The 18,686-nt window shown below is 42.0% G+C and overlaps 1 protein-coding gene across 4 annotated transcripts in view; it reads right to left on the bottom strand.

Moving 5' to 3' along the window:
- The window catches only part of ATXN1 (ataxin 1), a 215,886-nt gene that overhangs the window by 176,332 nt on the left and 20,868 nt on the right, over nt 1-18,686 (bottom strand). For 3 of the 4 annotated variants that reach the window (XM_066545181.1, XM_066545198.1, XM_066545190.1), the window contains one exon: nt 10,417-10,507. The exons of the other annotated variant lie outside the window; for it this stretch is intronic. The gene's annotated coding sequence lies outside the window, so the exon portion shown is untranslated. The remainder of the gene's footprint in view (nt 1-10,416; nt 10,508-18,686) is intronic. 4 annotated transcript variants of the gene reach the window in all.

An 18,686-nucleotide genomic window follows, 5' to 3' on the forward strand; every position in this document is an offset into this window, starting at 1 on the left:
ACACAGATGTGTTTAAACAGAGGAAACAAAAATATTCTCCACCAAACATATCTGTGATGGCAACGTAGAGGAGCTATCATATTTTGGCACAACTGGCAATCTCACTAGCTTGAGGTGCACAGTACAGAGATGCTATCAAAGACAAAATGATACAATAGCTTAAAACTTATGTACAATTCTTTTACTTGAGGGGAAGGAAAAGGTTATGACAGAGAGAAAAGACTTGGAGGTACAGGGTGGGAAAAGGACAACACACGAGAGAGAGACAAGACTGGGTTGTTTTTAGCTTAACACTTGCCAAGTGAAAAAGCAAACATGAGTCATAGTAAAGGTAACTCAAAGTGTGATGTGACTGCAATGGAGAGCTGAGCAGACCACACTGCATGAGTCAGCAGCACAGATAAAAAGGGTGATAAGAAGCAGCAGATGGGACATGTCTTTACTAAAACAACCCTGCAGGACACAGGCCTTCTTTGCTCTAATGAAACAGTCGTGCCAAGCTGCCACACGCTGGCTCGTTCACTTGCGATCCTGTGAATCAAAGAACGCCACGCATGGTTAGAAAAGCAGCAGGCAAACATCTGCTGACAGATCCACACGCAAAAAACTGCCCAGAAAGCAAAGCAACAGCACCACCCCAACACTCCCACACCCTGACGAGCGCCTGGGACACCACCCTCCAAACCACTCAGGCAGTGGGGTGGGGAGGAAGAGAGCAGGGGAAGGAAGCTGTCGCTGGGATCATGGCATTCAACCTGGCCGTCAGCCAGCTTTTCCCTTCCTGCTAGTCAGACTTGGCTTTCCTGGTGGGTGCTGAGGGCAGGCGGCTGCAGGATCCCCCCGGCCCCCTTTCTGGATCCCCTGCAAGCACCTGCAGAGCCTGGAGGCAGCTGCAGCTGGACACTCCTACGTGTCTCAAGAAGCCCAAAGGGCAGCTGGGGCTACTTGCAGAGCTACACTCCAGTGGATCTGCAGCTCAGGTGGCTTTGCTAAACTCAGGTGTAAAGCTCCATCTCTTTTTTTCAGGGCTGTGTGGCCTGTTTTGCTGCAAGAGCAGAACATTCAGCCCCATGTTCTTGGGCAGCAGAAGCCATACAGTCATATGCAAGGCCACGTTACCTGCAAAATGCAAAAGCTGCCCTGGCCACATAAACAACCTGCAGTGGTGGTTCCTCACTGTCAGGATCCCTCCACTTCTGAACCTGGTCAGGAAAGATGAAGGTCCTCTGTCGCAAGCTCAAATGAGGATAGAGACATAAGGCAAAGCTCAATTCCCCTTTCATCTCACTTCTTGGATGAGGTAAAATTATACCCTGCCTGTAAGGGACAAGATGGAAAGTAAAATGCTCTATTTTTGGACACAAGATCCTGCTTCATCAGGTTCATCTAATTTCTAAGAAACAAACTTTGGCAAAGGTCTGCAGCTGAAGGGGATGAAAAATGACTTGTTTAATTTTCTTTTAGTGCAGCTTATAGCATGACTAGCATAAATCTAAGGAAATCTGCTTTAGCCACATAGACACACCAGCTGTATTATTTGGGATAGTCCCTATATTTTAGCAATATATATAGAAAGAGAGATAGAGTTTGTTTTCCCCAATCTGTCCTGCCAAAATAAGCATGTTACGCCCAAGCATTTCAATGGAGCTAGAAGGTGTGTCTATTCCCCCTGCTCCAAACATCCTTATTTATAGATTTCAAAATTTGACAGGTATGCTGAGGAAGAGCAGTTGCTAAGCCTAACACACTCTGCACAGCAACAGATCTGTTGTAACAGATTACAGGCAGAGAGAGAGACAGGAAAGTGTTGTACTTTCCTTCTTTACACAAGTTCTTGCTTTCAAATGCAGCTTTTTTGGAGATAACGACAGCAAGGGCTTGTCTAAAATAAAGCTGGACTGAGAGCGAAGGCTCACTGCAGCCCCACAGACAGCAGAGCTTGGCTCTGCACTTTGGTCATGCACTTTTCTAACCCAAGTGTGTATATTCCAAGAAGTAGGTAGAGGAACTGCTCCCCTACAGTCATCAGGAACATTAGTGAAGGGGGAGGGTGGTCAGCCTGTGTGAAAAACAGTAAAGCAAGTTTTCATTTCCTGTCAGTTTAAATCTTATCTTAGAGGCTTCATTAGCTGATATTTTCTGGCCTGCATGCAGTGGAACTCCTTTTGTTACTCACTCACAGAAGGTCCCCATCAGCTGCCTGCAGTTAAGTGCCAGTGCTCCTGGATTCCACCCTGCCCTGTCCACCATTCGCAAGCTGTAGCAGCCAGTGAATCAGTCTGCAACCACAAATTGCCATGTGGCCTTCCCCTTGTAAGTCTACAAACAAACATACTCCTGATTATAGCATCCACTAGCAAGCTGTTAAATAAAAACCAAAAACAAAAAACCAAAAGAAACCCTAAAACCAAAACAACAGCTAAACAAACACAAAGAACCCCAAAAGATAAATGCACAGGATTCACGGAAGCTGATACACAATTTTTCCCCCAGACTAATCTTTCCATTACCCTTGAAGGGTTTTGGCCATGCAGAAACACCCTCATGTTCATTTTATTACTGGGTTTCACACTTACTGATTTTCTTTGAACTCATGGTGTGCCTCTATTTCTTCTGCAGATGATTCCTGAAATTGCTGTGCAATTTGCATGTGGACATACAGTGTCAACTGACCTGAACACAATTAGTGACAAACTGTGATCAGAGCTCAGATGCAGACTCAGTGAGGACTCCCTTGACCTCAGCCTGGAGACAGTGCTGCACTTACATAAATCCCACCACAGGGCTCTCAGGCCACCAGTGCAGAAACTGCTAAACAGTGACAAATGGATGACAAAACATGACTGATAGTTCTGCAAAAAGGTTCCTCATCTCCCAGCCACAACCCCTGCAAATACAGACACTTCTGAGCATCACCTTTCAAAAGGGCCCATCAGATGCACTCATCCCTCTAAGCTGAGCTCCAACACACAGTTAGGCAAGGGTGGCATCCTGCATCAGAGGCAGCTGAGGATGGGCATCAAGCTAGGAGAGGAGAAGGGAGAGGTACAAGTGAGGGAGCACAAAGCTTATGATGCTAAGAGTTAACCAGCACTGTACATAGAAGGAGCAGCAACTTCTTGCCATGCCTGAACTCTGACCAGGAGCAATGCTGGGAAGAGTGTGCAGCCAAAGTCATGGCCAAGGGAGATGGAAGAGGGGCAATCACCCAATACTCCACTCATGCCCATCTCTGAAGATTTATCTCAGCACCACGTCATTGATTCCTTCCCCAGTTTCCAAGAACTGTTTTTCCTATACATTAGAAAATTAGTTTTTCCAGTATCTTTCTTTCCAGCTCATGTTTGCAAAGCTCTCCAAGAAGAAAACTGCAAGACTCCACAAGTGATCAATGTTATCACATTTGATCCTTGAGCTTGCTGCCACCCATGGGACCAACAGCCATCACTGCCTTTTCCTGGAAGAGATTATGTAGTGTATCAGAAAACAAAATTACTAACTTTATTCCTAAAATCTCTCAACAGTCTTTAGTCTCAGTTCCTCATTTACAGCTGGATGAATCCGAAAGAGAGAGTCACTTTTGCAAGATCCAAGAATGTGACTGGGAACACAACAGCAAAGCCTCAAGCTCTGTTCCTCTCCTAAGTCTGCTACACAACCCTCTTCTCCCCCTCTGGGCACAGTGGAGATGGGTCACCACCTTCTGCATACAGGCTAATTAATGTATATAAGTGATTTCTTTCTCATGCACTTATATATGCAAATTAAGACATATTCTAAACTAGGTTATGACAATGTATATTATATTCAAATGTGGCATCTGTTGAAACTGTTCAAATTCAGGGTTGTTGTTTGATCAACATTTAGAGAAGGTTGTTTCCTGCCAAAGTCACAAAGAAAATCAAATCTCAAAACTGCTATCAGTTAATGACTGCACTTCTTAAACCAGGCCTGCCAGACAGCTTGCAGCAGCAGAGTCTTCTGCCAGACCGAAGAGGGTTTCTGTCATGTCAGTGCATTTAGCAGGCTGAGTTATATAGCTGGTTCAAACAAAAGAAAGGAACTAGAAGTTGTAGATGGAAGGAAATAGTAGTTAAAATAATTTCTTAACAGAAGTGATATGCAAGAGTTCAAGATGATTCCCAAAATTCTTATCTAAGATACTATGACCAAACAAATAATAACTAGAATTAACAGTTCCTTTTAAAAATTACTTAATTTTAATGCAAAACAAGCTGATTTTTTTCCTCTTCTCCCCTCCTATTTTTTGGCTCCTATTTTAGGGAAGCATTTAGTTGCATGACAGAAATGTTTCAGAATCTCCTTTTTGGGCATTTTTGCTGAACGTTTATTTTAATGTGAATATAGCCTGATACAAGTCACATGAAAAAATCTAATCTAGTCAACAGTGAACAGAAAGCACACCACTGATTTTTAAAAAATAGAAAAACTAAAGGCTCCCAGAAATCTATGTTGGAGCAGATTAGTGGTAGAACATCTGTAGAAATACAGTGTAGTACAAGTTTAAAAAAAGATATATGAAATTATTTCAAGTACTGAATGCATTCTCTTCTTTAAGGACTATAACTAAAAAGAGTAAATGCAAACCAAGATTTAGAAGCTGGTGATTTCTGTAAAGTTCTCCTGATTGCTGATTTTAGTCACAATTTAAATCAGCACTTTAAATCCCCTGAAGAAACTCCACAGGAAGAGCAGTGCTGATTTATTTCTTATGCGATGGGACACTCAAGATCATGAGGAACATTAGTCTTCTGATGCAAAGCAGATACACTGGGACAAAGAAATGTGCACACTGCTATTCCATATTTAAAAAGGCAAGAGACTAAAATATATGCACATATGTGCACGTGTGAATACGTGTCCTCATTTTGTTATCGCACTCGATCAGGACGCAGACCTGCATAGCAGCAGGCTAGGAAGAGGAAGCTCTTGCAAAGAGGTAATGAGCAGCAATTCTTGGGTGCTCAGGGCAACTCTTCCAGGTGCAGGAGCACCAGGAGTGGCTCAGCAGCAGGTCCTTTGGTGTAGGCACAGCACTGTGAGGCCAGAGCTGCAGGGCCAGGGACAGGAACACACGGTGATGTCTGACTGCCCTGGGTTAGTGTGGATACTGCCAGGATTACAATAAGCCTTGCTAAATCCATGCCAGGCACATGGTGACTCTGCACCGTCCTCTGCCACTGCTCCTAGGCCCAGGATTAGGGTGACAGAACATCCTTCAGGATTGTCACACCAGAGGCTGCACTGAGCAGGACACAAGGAGCCTGGCTGCTCTCACATGGAGGCAAACTGGCCCTCCCAACTCAGGAAACTCTCCTAAGGGCGTACTGTAGCAACTCCATCGCCCAGTTTGTTCTCATGCATCATAGCAACACATGAGACCTCCTCTTCCCTGTCATGCACAGTGACAAGAACAGGGGAAACTGTGTTTCAAAAAGAAAAGTACATTTTGGTCCTATAGCAGAAACAGAGTTGAAAGACTTCAGGGGACCTGCAGGAACATTCAAAGTCATAGAAGGGATCCTCCAGTGAAGAAAAAAGGGAGAAAAGTATCCATAGGGACACCACAAGGCATTTCTCAAGGCACTTAATGTAACAAGACAATGGAGAATAACTCGTGTATAGATAGCAATGAGGTAATTAAAGCTTAGTTCTTCTCAGCAGGCTCCCTACTCCACATAAAAGAAGCACATAAATGCACAGACATCAAGACTGAAAACACAACATCTTGCTCTAGTTCAGCTCCCGTGCCTCATAAAGTACTGCTGGCTTTACCATGGCCGTGCTATGTACAATCAATAACAGGTACTGATAGTGTTTGCACAATACTTCAATAAGCAAAGTCAACTAACATTTCTTCCTCTATTTCTGTGTAGAGTAAGATATTTACAGGAACAGCCTTTTGAAACGCTCCAGTAAAATTAGCTTGCTCAGATTTTTTTTAAAACTAGAACAGAGAGCAGAAGGGTATCGTCATCATCACTGAGTTTTGTGAATAAATAAGCTGTCTATTTACCACTGGTATGTTGCAATAATGAATTGTCACTATCTCTTGAGTTACTTGCTGGGTTATTAGATTACCTAATTACCTAAGTTCACAGAATAAAATAAATAAATAAGACTTCTTCATTATTTCCTGGGAAACGACCTTCAGAAGCATGTATTCCACCTCCTTTTCCAAAGCAGTACCCAAAATATTCCTGTAGGAGGTTCGTCTGTTTTATAAAAACCTCCAGTGATGATGCTTCCACAGCTTCCTCAAAGGCAAATAACTGAAGGACCAAAATATCCTTAATAATTTCAAAGCTTTCTTAAATGTTTACCTAAGTCTTGCCACCTTCATACTGAGCCCATTTCTTTCAGCCCTAACCCCAAGCACTCAGGCAGTACAGTTTATTCCCCTCCTCCCTGAAGGAACCTTCCACATACTTGAACACTACTATCATGTCTGTTACTGGCCTTGTCCCCTCCTGTAGACTAAACAATCCCTATGCTTTCATCTTCTTTCCCAGGTCATGTTTTCCAAATCTTTCATCATTTTTCCTGCCTTCTCCCTGGACACCACCCAGCTGGCTCTTGACTGCATTGTGCCCCAAACTAGATGTTAAGCCATTTCAAACACTGAAAGGAGTGGAGGAGTTATTTCATGCCTTTTCTTTACACACCCTAAAACAGTGCTTTACTGAGGAACTTGGATGGGGGTGGGGAACCCTTGCTCCTTGTATGACTGTATGACACCTACAGTCTCAGGTCTGCAACCCCTTTCCCTCTCAAATGTGCTGTCCTGCACATGGACCAGGCCTGGGAGGATTTGAGCTGGGACACTTCCCTACAGGCTTGGTCACCAGCTCCAGGGTCAGAACTGAAACAGGCAGGGGATCAAAAGAAAAGCTGCCCACTCAGCAGAGCACTGGCAGCCCAGGTGCCAGGGGAGAGAAGAGAAGGACATGACACAGGTTTTCTCTGCTGATCTGGGAATCAGCTGTCATCTTTTTACCACCCTATTCAACCAAACCAGGCCAAACAATTACTCCAACACAGTCCAACACCAGCTCACAGACCACCTTCTGTAGAACCACTACTGAGTCAGCCCCATCCTGTCTCATGCAACAGGATATTTCTATCTCTCTACAGCACTTCTATGTTTGTATCCTGGCAAATTTTTCAGGGGTTTTTCCCAGACTATTTCTCCTGCTAGCCAGGGCAGCTCAAAACTCTAATCTTGCCTTCCAAAGAGCCTGCATCCCCCCTTCACACTTTTTATCCTACGTAAAATTAACAACTGCTCTCTCTGCTCCATCAATCATTTCAATAATGAAAACAGTGAGTATTACCAAAGCCAGGACAGACCCCTGGGGAATCTCACTCACTCCACTCTTGCAGTTTAACAGCAAACCATGAATAACTACTTTGACTAATGCCTGGTGAAATGCTGTGCACCCACATTACAGACCAGCTAACTAGACTTCCAGCCTGCCTCAAAGAAAGCTGTGTTAGAAAGCAGCCAGAGCCCCCCGTTAAAGAGGGAGTAATTTCAGTCAGACAGAGCGGTCCAATTACACTGTCATAGGCACTGTTGGAAAGTCTTTGCTAAATACTGCCATAAAAATGTAATGCATGCTGATAGGAGAAAAATGAGGGTTGATAACCAAGCTTAGGATGACAGGAAGAACTTCAGCAGAACTGAGACAGCGGGAGCTTCACTTTGCTTCCAGCAAAAGAGAGACGTGGAAGAAGCAAACTGAAACACAATATAAAAGTTAAAGGAATTTTGTGCCTTGCATCAACTGCTGTCGACTTAGCAGTTAAAGAAGATACTATCACACAGGTGTGGTTTTGTTTGGCTTATTTTAGTAAAACCAAAATGTTTTCTTAGCTCTTCCAGATGTTTTTCCAAAGTGCATTTTTTACTGCTCCCTAACAGCCTATTCTGCTCAAGGATCACAAACAAACCTGACAGATAGCAAAGACCATGGTTCCCAAAACCCTGATAAATGCTTTTAATCAACCACTGAAAACATCCCCATCCCCATGCCACCACTAAGAGAAGCAAGTGGCAGTGGTTGGTGCCTGAAACAGGGAGAAAGGGTAAGTTCCATAGAAAGTGAAAGGTGAGGCAGCTTTCCAACACTGGCTCCCTCTGCTTGCCAAAATAGCAATGCCCAGCCCACGCCTCACTCCTACTTGTGTGGAAGATGCACTCGCTTCCCAGGAGAGTTTACTCTCGCAATGCAGATGTGCTTCACTGAGGCAATCGCGCTCTGTTGCATAACAGAAGGCAGAATTAAACAGTGTGTGCTGCTCGGTGCGTTTTTCAAATGTCCACCACGAGTTACTGTGGAGTTCAGAGGTGGTGCCAAGAGTGTTAACACAATGATTTTAGCAGGGAAGAATACATCATATCCTTCCTACTCCCACAGCTTACTCGTGTCGTAATTTTGCAAAATCTTTTTGAACTTGTCAGTAAAATACAAAGTCACACATCTGTGTGACACATCTGTGTGACTTTTCTTTGCTCTTTGGTGACTGGAGGTATCATCACCTTGGGACCTAACACACCTGCACCAGTGGCAGGCGCAGGGCGGCTCTGGGAAGAACCTGGCAGGCAACTGCACCAAGGTGCTCAAAGCTGAACCCTTCACCCCATGTTCTACAAAAGAGGGATTAAAAAAAAAAAATTATTTATCACAAGCAGAATCCAGAAGCAATAATTTCCAGTCCCTCCTGTGAACAAGGAAGAACAACACTGCAGATGCTTCCATACTTTGAATAAGACTATACAAACATTTTGATTCTTCTCTGTCTCTAGGAGTTGCACAATGCCATTCCTCTTCAGAGGAATACAGGTCTTTTCTAAAATATATTATGCATAACCTAGTTTTCCACAGCAGAAAACTCACCAAGGGAATACTGTTTGCTCATACCAGAAATGTATCCCAAAATTACAGTAATTTATAGCCTCATTTTCATTGACAAAAGAAATAATACCATTCTCTTCTGACAAATATCAGTACACTGAAAAAGTAATGAATAAACGTCTATAAACAGGTATCAAATAAAGCAACTGTCAATCACTGCAACAAAACTTTAATTAAATCATATGGTAAGCAAAAAAAAGAAGTAAAAACAAGTCATATAATCTGAAATCAAAATAAAAATCTGTCTGTCATGCCAAAGCACAATTCAGAGCAGTAAAATACCATAACCTGTTAAGTAATCAGTCATCTAATTGTTAATTGTAAAGTTCCGAGTTTACAAAGCAAACATCCAGATCCAGATTCAGCAAAGTACTTTGGCATGTGCCAAAGTACATCTGTATTTTAGAAACATATTTTATGTGACTGAGTTTGAAACTCTTCATATACACCTCTACTGTGATTTTTTTTAAGAGACAGAAAGTGATCTGCACTGTTCACATTTTAGTATTACAAATCAAACCAGCATTCAGCCTCAGCTGAATACATATTTCTGGAGACACATCAGAAAGAAACCTGAGGATTAGCCCTAACACAAAAGGATGAGGGAGTTGCATGCTGTCATCCTGCCAATTTTCCAGAACAGAAGAGTTAGCAAATGAGGCATAAAGCGATGTGAGCAAAGAAACTCATACCTGAAAAAAATGCAGAAGTATCAGGTGTGCAAGAAAATGATAGTAAGTAGTATCAGGCCAAATCACAGGAACTGCTGACCAGCTGAAATTCCTTCTGGACTCAGCTGGAAGTACTTAGCACCCTTAAAGCTAGCTAAACTCATAAGCCATCCTAAACTGATGTTACAAATTAAATTTGAATATTCAGCACTACACTTTTTTACATCTCTGACCTTCTCTTGGAATCAATGTAAGGCAGCAGCACTAACTGAACCTCTAGTTACATTAAAGAACATCTCCCTATCTGTTACTGTAAAATTAATATAGTCTTCTCTCTTTTATTTCTTATAGTGATAGTGGTAGCAACATCAAATATACCTATGCTATTGCTGTAGGGAACAACCCAGAAAGTTCCCATTTTGGTCTCTGAAAAACCTCCCATTACTACAGTTGGATGCACAAAGAAAAGGTGGGGCACTGCGGGGCAAGTGCCGAAGAAAAAGATGCGCACTTGATAGGGCACATCTCTGAGCAGGAATGCAGCGACCAGCCCCAGCTGGGGCAGAGGGACAGTCACCTTGTGGCAGGGTCTGAGTCAGCTGCACACTTCTATATCTGGCAAAGTGGGCTGACAGGTTTCATTTGGCAAAGACTTCTGGGGGAGGGGGAAAGCCAAGGTGGGGATGAGGAGCTTCACTGCCTGGGGACAGCTTCTAAGTGACTACAATTATTCTGATACATAGGATTTTAAAAATTAAAAGAAGATAAATTAATTAATTAACTGAAGAAAAAAAGGTTTAACTTACTGAATAAGACACCACTTTAAGAGGTTTCCCCACTTTCCCTGCTGTAAAGCACTTCAGAAAAATTCGGCTACTGCTTCTCTTGACCTTTTCACTGAAAGAGAGCAGAGTAAAAACAGGAAAGAGCTCAAATGATATGCATTAAAGATGCTTCATATTAGGAAAGTCTTTTGAGTCAATGTTGCAAATTCACTCAGTGTCAGATTTGCCAATAGACTGCTTGCTAAAGGCTATCTATTGAGAGCAGCAGCAGTCAAAGCAGGAGTGTTGCTCTCAGTTGTTGCAGCTACACCATACACACTGTATGATGCAGCTATGCAGCATTTGCATCTGGTGCTGGTTTTCCATACCCAAAAGTTCACTTCATGTCTTTTGATTAATTTATAATGTCCTGAGCCTTCAGGCAGATTTGCTCTGCTGATTTCCCTTTTCTTAACAATAATACAAATAAACATGGAAATAAATCTATTGTCTGAGGAACCCTTCCACTAATTCTGTTCTTTGATGGTTTGGTTGATTTACTATGGTCAGGAATCAAGGGTGAAGTGGATCGTAGCTTAATATTGAGTGTGGTTAATCTTCCCTTTGCATAATGCTGGTACACTATGGCCCAAATACCAGAGATTTATTTGATGTGTACATGCTTTCAAGCATTAGTAAACAAGTTGCAGCCCATTATGAAAGAAGAGCAGATCCAAACAGTTGTGAAGCTCTTTATATACTAGATTGGCATTGGCAATATACTTACATCTGCATGTGTACTAGCATTAAAATTCTGAGCACTATTTCATGACAAAACATCATTTTTCAAACTGTAACTAAAAATATGGCTGAGATCACTTCCCATGACCTGATGCACTGTTGTTGGAATCACAACAAAAGTAAGCAAGAGGCACAGTTTTCTTTTTCTCTTTTTCCTTATAATTGATTTTATTCCTTGTAACATAACCAAAATGAGGAAGAACTTCTACTAGAGCCTCAAAAATGTACAGACACATTCATTCCCATGAAAAAACACAAAGCATCTCTCACTTCTCATTTCTTATTCTTCCATTACTTTGAAGAAGACATTATAGAACACACAGAAGCGCTCTATGAAACATCACTGAATTTCTTACTTTACTAGACCTATCAAATAAATTACAATCCTACATTCTATAACTAAAACATTCTTCTTGTTGTTCATGTACAAATAAAAACAAATTTCTTTCTTTAGAGGCTGATCTTAAGAGCAAAGCATTAACTTAAAAATTAATTTCAATAATGAAGTTTCAAGTAATGGTACAGTGGAAGAACTTGGGAGTGCACAGAAGTTACTTGCAGGTGGCAATGCCTCCTGGATAAAAGACCCACTGTAGGTCTACATTATTTTAACACACACAGGCAAATCTCACCCAAGCTGTAACGTTAGGTATCAATAAGTCATTCTTGCAATATGGTGCCTTTTCCCTACCTAGGAGAAGAATCATGATCCCATACTCAGGCACCAGCTTTACAGTATGGTACCTAATTCCTTGCACTCTCACATACATAACGTGATTTTCAGCAAATCTCCCAGTTTATACTGACCCCCCACACAGGCTACAACTGTACACCAGCTGTCACTGGCCTAGATTTTATCCTGTCCTGGGCTGAACACTGACTTGGGATGACTCAGAAACAGTTGCCTCTGTTTTTTCCCCTGCTTAATAAATAAAGAAGCCACAACAGAGACAGAGAGAAATTCAGAGCTGGAGGCAGGAAGTACTGTTCAGACAGTAGTTCCAAAATCTCATCTGCAGAGGTGTAGAAAACGTACATTCCTGGAGCAATGTCTTCAGATAAAGCCTCAAATCTTGGTGGCAACTATCAAATGCACACAAAAGCATATGCCTACAAAGGAGGCGCTGTGAGAACAAACACATCAGTGACTGAGAGACGCCAGGATACCACAAAAAAGTAACACAGTAAGAAGAGAGGATGCCAATGTCTCAGATAAGCAGTTATGGCCATGTTTACTTAAACAGTTCTGCTGAGCTGTTCCCATTTCAGGCAGAAAACTTTGATTTAAGGAAGAGACTTGCAGTTCTGTCTTCATATTTTTTTCCCATCAAAGCATGAAAGAACTTCCTTTTTCAAAACCAATTTAACAAAGTTTACATCCAAACCCTCTCAGTCCCAAAAATGTCAGATCTGAGCTCTATTAAAAGCAGCAGTTAGTGCAGCCAAACTCTCCACAGTACAGTTAATAGACTATAATATTTCTAATGCCTTACTGCCTGAAGTCTATGATCTGGAAAACCAGCCATGCACACCCACCCAAGAGCAATGACTGCTACAGGGAGAACTCTTATCTCCCTGTGGTCCTCTATCACCACTGGCATGAGCAGACCAGGGACTCTCCAGCTGCAGACAGTGAGCATACAGACCACCTCTCTGGCAAGTGGAAGCCTGAAGGAAGCAGACAAATTAGAAATGAAAGTTGTGCCAAGCATGTAAGCATAGAGCTACTGTTTCAAACTTCAGGTCCTGCAGTTTTATGGATGTATTTTATTACTTGATTTTATTGGACCCTTCTTCTCCTAGCCTACTGCTTCCCTCATATCACTTACAGTTCCTCTCATTCATTTTTGCCTCACATCCTTCAGGCTGGAAGATTGTCCAGATCAGCTTCCCTAGTTCAACCACTAACTCCCTTGACACCACTGGGGACCAGAGTAGGCATCTGCCCCCAGCTCAGGTATGAGCACCCTGCACACCCAGCAGTACTTTCCCCTAGCTGGCCTAAAGGATGATTGGTACAAGCATTTTGGTGCAGATTTCACAGTTGCCAGTTGTGACACTGGAAAATACAGTTCATGCAGTCTCCTGATAAATCACCATGCCGCCTGTTCTTCCATATAAGGCATACGTGTAGGAAAGTAAAATAGCTTTTCTAATAGGTTATGCAAAGAGAAGCGGCTTCCTGGTACCTATTACAGCTGACTGGGAGCTAAAATGATACTCATTACACTGTTCAGCGGAACTCCAGCAAGGTGCCATGAGTCCCAGCAGGAAGAGCTCTACCCCCCATCAAGCCCCTCCCTGCAACCACCTGTGGGCAGGGCCCATGCCAGGGGTACCCAGCCTGGCATGGCCTGCTGCTCCTCCTCAGTCACCAATGGCACACAGCAGGAGCAAGGCTGTCGCCATCGGAGCAAGAATTTACTCCTATATTAGGTTTTCTAAGCATCAAACCTGCTGCTGAGGAGCATTTTCCACTCCTGCCAGCCTGACTGCTCAAGATGAAGCAAAGGTTTGGGTGACTGCAGCTCATTCCATGTTATCACACCAGTGGGTTGATGTGGATTCGCAGTGAAGCATGAGAGGCAGCACATTCAGGTATGAGCCAGGCTGAAATTTTAGGAATGGTTTCTCCTGTTTCAGACCCATACCATTTCACCTACCAGGGGTGCAGTGGAATTTTTAAAGAGCAGTCAGAAATAGTGCAAGAAAAGGGGAAAACATTATTATTTGCCTATATCTAAATAATGAAATGAGGTATTTTTCACTTCCATGTTTCAGAATCTCAAAAACAGGAAGGGGAGTGTTATCATTTACTACAAGGTACAAGAAATTAATGGATTCTGACAACAGTAACACTTTATTCCCTTTCATAACAGAAACAAGCAGAAAACATTTTACTCCAGAGAATGAGTTCTCCAGAAAGCTTTCAAGTTGTCTGAAAACAGCCATAACTATAACACTGCTCACAGAATGTTTGCTAACTTTATCAAAGATGCTCTCTGTTAAACATTAATTTTTATATAGATTCACTTAGCTATCATTTTATATTTTCAAAGTCACCTCATCTAACTACTTTATTAGATCAATAAAGAATTTTGGATAGCAACAACTGCATATATAGTCAAACAGAAAGACAGAAGTGCTACTTGACTCAACATGGGCAGGGGAAAAACGAGGGAAAGTTACATTAAAATGAAACAGTATAATGAGAATTCTAAAAAACAATTGGCATCCCAAAAAAATAACTTTTATGACCTCTCTTCACCTGCAGAAAGTCCAAGCAAGCTTTCAATCTTCTCTCACTTGCAAGGTTTTCCCAATAAAAGCGAAACCCACCATAGAACGACTGCACCAGCTGACAGCCAGCTTTGCTTTCCTGAGTCCCTGCTCTTCAGAGGCAGGCTCCAAGTCAACAGGTTCACAGACCACAGTCACTGGTCACTGCTGCCACCACAGAGTACAAACTAAAACCCACCATTACACTGCAAACAAACGCTGCCACTTACAACCTCCAGCGAGGGCTGCAGCAGCCGGTAGGAATATTCCCGCCTTTATGCACATACAGTGCAACTCTTGTATCCAGTTATCCCTGAGGGGCAACATTCCAAAAGGATAGAAAAAATTAGGTAATAGACATTATGCAACATTTGAGTTGTATTTAAACAAACTCCAGCCTTTGCAATTAGTTGCCTCATTTTCCAGGTCTCCTGAAAGTGTGCAGAAGGTGAACAGGTTCACAGGCAGCCCCCACATTCCTCATTCTACTTTTGATCCCATACCTCAGCTGCAGCACTGGCATGGAGCACCCACAAGCATATGTTCTCAGGGTAAACCTGACCCTGCAGCAGCACAGAGCAGCAGGAAAAAACCCATGAGGAACAGCTGCTGCAGGGGTAAGCTGAAAAATTAAAATCTGGTTACCTGCATACAGGCAGCTCCCCATCTCTGAACAGCCCACAGGCAGGTGAGGCCCCAGCTTTCACAGTTTGAGATTAAAGAGCCCCAGCATTCCCATGATCCACTCCTGGAGGCTCCAAAATGTCCCCCCAGGAAGGACATCTCCCAGGCTGAATACCCTACTCCCAAGGGTTCTCATGTTACTACATAGTTCTGACCAGAGGCATGAGCAATTTATCCCTCCTCAGCCAAGTGATACCAGGAGAAATTATCTCTGGATTGAACTGCATAAGGCTCTCTGGTCTTGCCCATGTCTCTTCCTAGCTCTTCCTCAATTTTTCCAAAAGGCAGGGTAATAAACAGCATTGAGGTACACAGGCTTTGGTACTTCACACATATTAATCAAAAGGACAGCAAAAATGGTAAAAAAAAAATCTGGGTCACAGTCCTGACTATCAGATTTTAAAATCACTAGCTATGAAATTCATACTCCAAATGGCTAAAGATTCGCCTTTGAAAACAAGTATTTAATAATAATTTAGAAGAGGAAGGTTGTGGACAGTTACACTTCAGGGTATTTCCAGAAATGACAAGTATTTTAACATGCAAATTCACAAATTCTGCAGCATAATGAATTTGAATATCTACTGTACATCCTGGACATATACCATATTGCTAGCAAATGCCACAGCGCAAAATGATTTTTTTAGGACTACCTATATTCTCAGTTACACATTAGAATGCAGTTTACACAACAGTACAAAAAGCATGTTATATATGGCATGTTTTGGAGCAGTTACCATATGCTCTGTCAATACTCTGTGGATTAATAGGGCCCCCTTGCACTATAACACGTTGGTCACTCACAGCTCCATAGAAGATTATTCCATTCACCATAACAATTAGCTGATGCTTAGGCTTATGTTACAATTTTTCAGTCACATTTTTATGTTGGTGAGCTCAAACATACAATTGTTGGGGTTCAGGGTTTTTTTTTATTGTTCCTACTCCTTTAAAGGTATGATCCTAATTTCATTAATTTGCACTAATATCAAGGAAGCAGGATCAGACACTAAATCAGAAGATAAATGTTGTCTTAAAGATTTACTTCTATGTTCCTTTGAGCAACTATACTACATTTTTTTTTAAGTTAGTTTAACCTATTATTGTACCCCTGGCAGTAGTAGTTTGAGAAACAGTTGAAGAAATAGAGGAAATACAGGATGTAAAAAAAGTAATTTGTTTCAGTATGATTACTCCCATTTTGGGCTGTGTCTCTGGGCAGTTAAAATTAAGACACTTTTCTAAATTTTGGCATGGGGAACAGGTAGTAAAATAGATCTATATAATCATCTGCAGCAGCAACCCATATTGTAACAGGCCAAAGTCTCAGAAGTATTTTATTTTCTTGGTTTCTATTTGGAACAGAGGTCTGAATAGTCACGTGAATAGCTGGCCACAGAATAAAATGTCATTTACTAGTTACGGCCTATCCTAAGGTATAGGAGGTTCACCTTCCACTCTGTAGCTCTAGAGGCTGCCATACAATCACCAGCGTTTGTGCCTGAGCAAAATGACTTCAGAATAACACACTGGAATGCTTCCAAGATAACATTTTCCATTCCCTCTGTACATGCTGTGAATCACCTTACAAACTGCACAGCCCTGGAGAGTAAGATCTCCAATGCATTACTACCTTAGTCCAGGTCTCCTTTGTGAAAATGAGATTGTGCCTAACGAGTTTAACAACTCACAGGGCAGGCTGAAATGCCATTGGCATCACCGAGGGGTCAGGAATCTGCCTGCTTTGTACATGGCAGCAGGGGATTTGCATTTTTTAATACAAGTGCTGCTGTTACACCCTTTTTACAGGAATACCAGCAACTGCCAGGGTTCTGTGATTCCTCAACAGGCAACAGCCCCCTGCAGAACGTACCTCAGAGGGGTTGTTCCCATGTGGGTTACCCACACTGAGACACAAAGGCTTTGCCATCATTCCAGTGAAATGCCCAACATTTCCTCCTGCCTACAGTGGCAACACACAGCTAAAGGGACCTGCTTACACTTGGCAAAGCAGAATGATGCCACTTCCACATAAATATTTTGCAGCACCTACAACTACAAGTATATAAATATTTCAGAAGGTTAAGTGTACTTTGCTTTGGGTTGGTGGGGTTTTAAATACATACCTGTCTTTTTAATTTGTCTGGTAAGCAGTTTGTGCAGAAAGAAGCAGTATACAGTGCAAAAGTATGCTAAAAATTCCATTTGCATTCTAAAGATAAAAATTACCATTAATCACATCTGAAAATGAGAGAGTCTGAAAGCACAAGATATATTTTTGAAGGGAAAAAGTGGTCACAGCTACCAAAACATTTTCAGAAGGGAGGCTGACAAACTTTTCCTTCCTGTCCCAAAAAATAAAACGCCTTTAACTAGTTTGCATATAGCTAAACAGCTAAAATCAAACTGGTGCAAGCTATACTACCCATACAAAGCCAAAAAGGTACTCTACATACTCCACTTACAAGGAATTTTGGAAAGCAATGTACCTATCAGTACTACAACCAGCTAAGTGACTTACCAAATCATCTCTATGACAACAACTGCCAAAAGACACTAAGAGATTTATCAACAGTGGGGCACATCCACACCAGCACTGCACTGCAGAGAGCGACAGAACAGAAACATTCCTGCTCCTTCCATGGGCTTGGCTTGGGCTGGCCTCTTCTGCTTGCAATCATCAACTTTTCACCAGTCTACATCTTTATTTTGTATCCTCTTTGAGGGACGATGTGAACAGAAAGAGGACACAGTCCTTGGGCTCCATCACGTAGGTGGGCTGAAACTTACTCATACCTGAAGGGCTGTGTTCTCCTGGTCTCACCACACATAGCTACAAAAATCAAGCAAGCCATAACAAATTTATACTAAGAGATTGTGCACACACTCATGTGCACACAGATGTGGGAGAGCAAGCTTGCCTGTTTAGGAAAAAGGGACTGTCAGCACTATTTTATGTTTAGAAAAGAAAAGCCTCTCTTTAATAAAGTAACCTGTTGCCAAATCTCAACTTTACAGAGGATAACTTACAGTGCATCTCAAGCAAGTCTGAGACTGGTCACCAAAGAGTATACATGCCCATGTGTCTTTTCTTGAGCCGACATCCACTCATGTATTTGTACAAGTGAACCCAAAACACTTCATAGCCCTGGACTCTTAACCTTATTTCAAACAGCCTTCATCAAACTGCAAGTGGGGGAGGAAGGGGGAAGACAGAAATGGCAAAGACATCTCTTCGCTTCCAACTTTCCCTGCAGAGATATTACTAAAACAGGATATAAAATGTCTAATCTTGAAAGGTAATTTTGTCACAGCTTTCACAAGGCCTTTTTTTCAATGTATATGAAGGGCTTTATAATTTTTGTGTCTTTATCTGATCAAAATGCTATCCTTCCTCCTGCAGCCCTGGCATTCTTTGTGGTGAACTGTTTCAGTATCAATATTAATATTCAAATGTCAAGTTTGTCACACTACATTTCCTGTATTATTTAAAGCATTCAGAACAACTATTATCTATGAAATATGAAACAGTAAATTTTTGCTATCTG

This window comes from Molothrus aeneus, chromosome 1, assembly GCF_037042795.1.
Source record: "Molothrus aeneus isolate 106 chromosome 1, BPBGC_Maene_1.0, whole genome shotgun sequence".
Taxonomy (NCBI): domain Eukaryota; kingdom Metazoa; phylum Chordata; class Aves; order Passeriformes; family Icteridae; genus Molothrus; species Molothrus aeneus.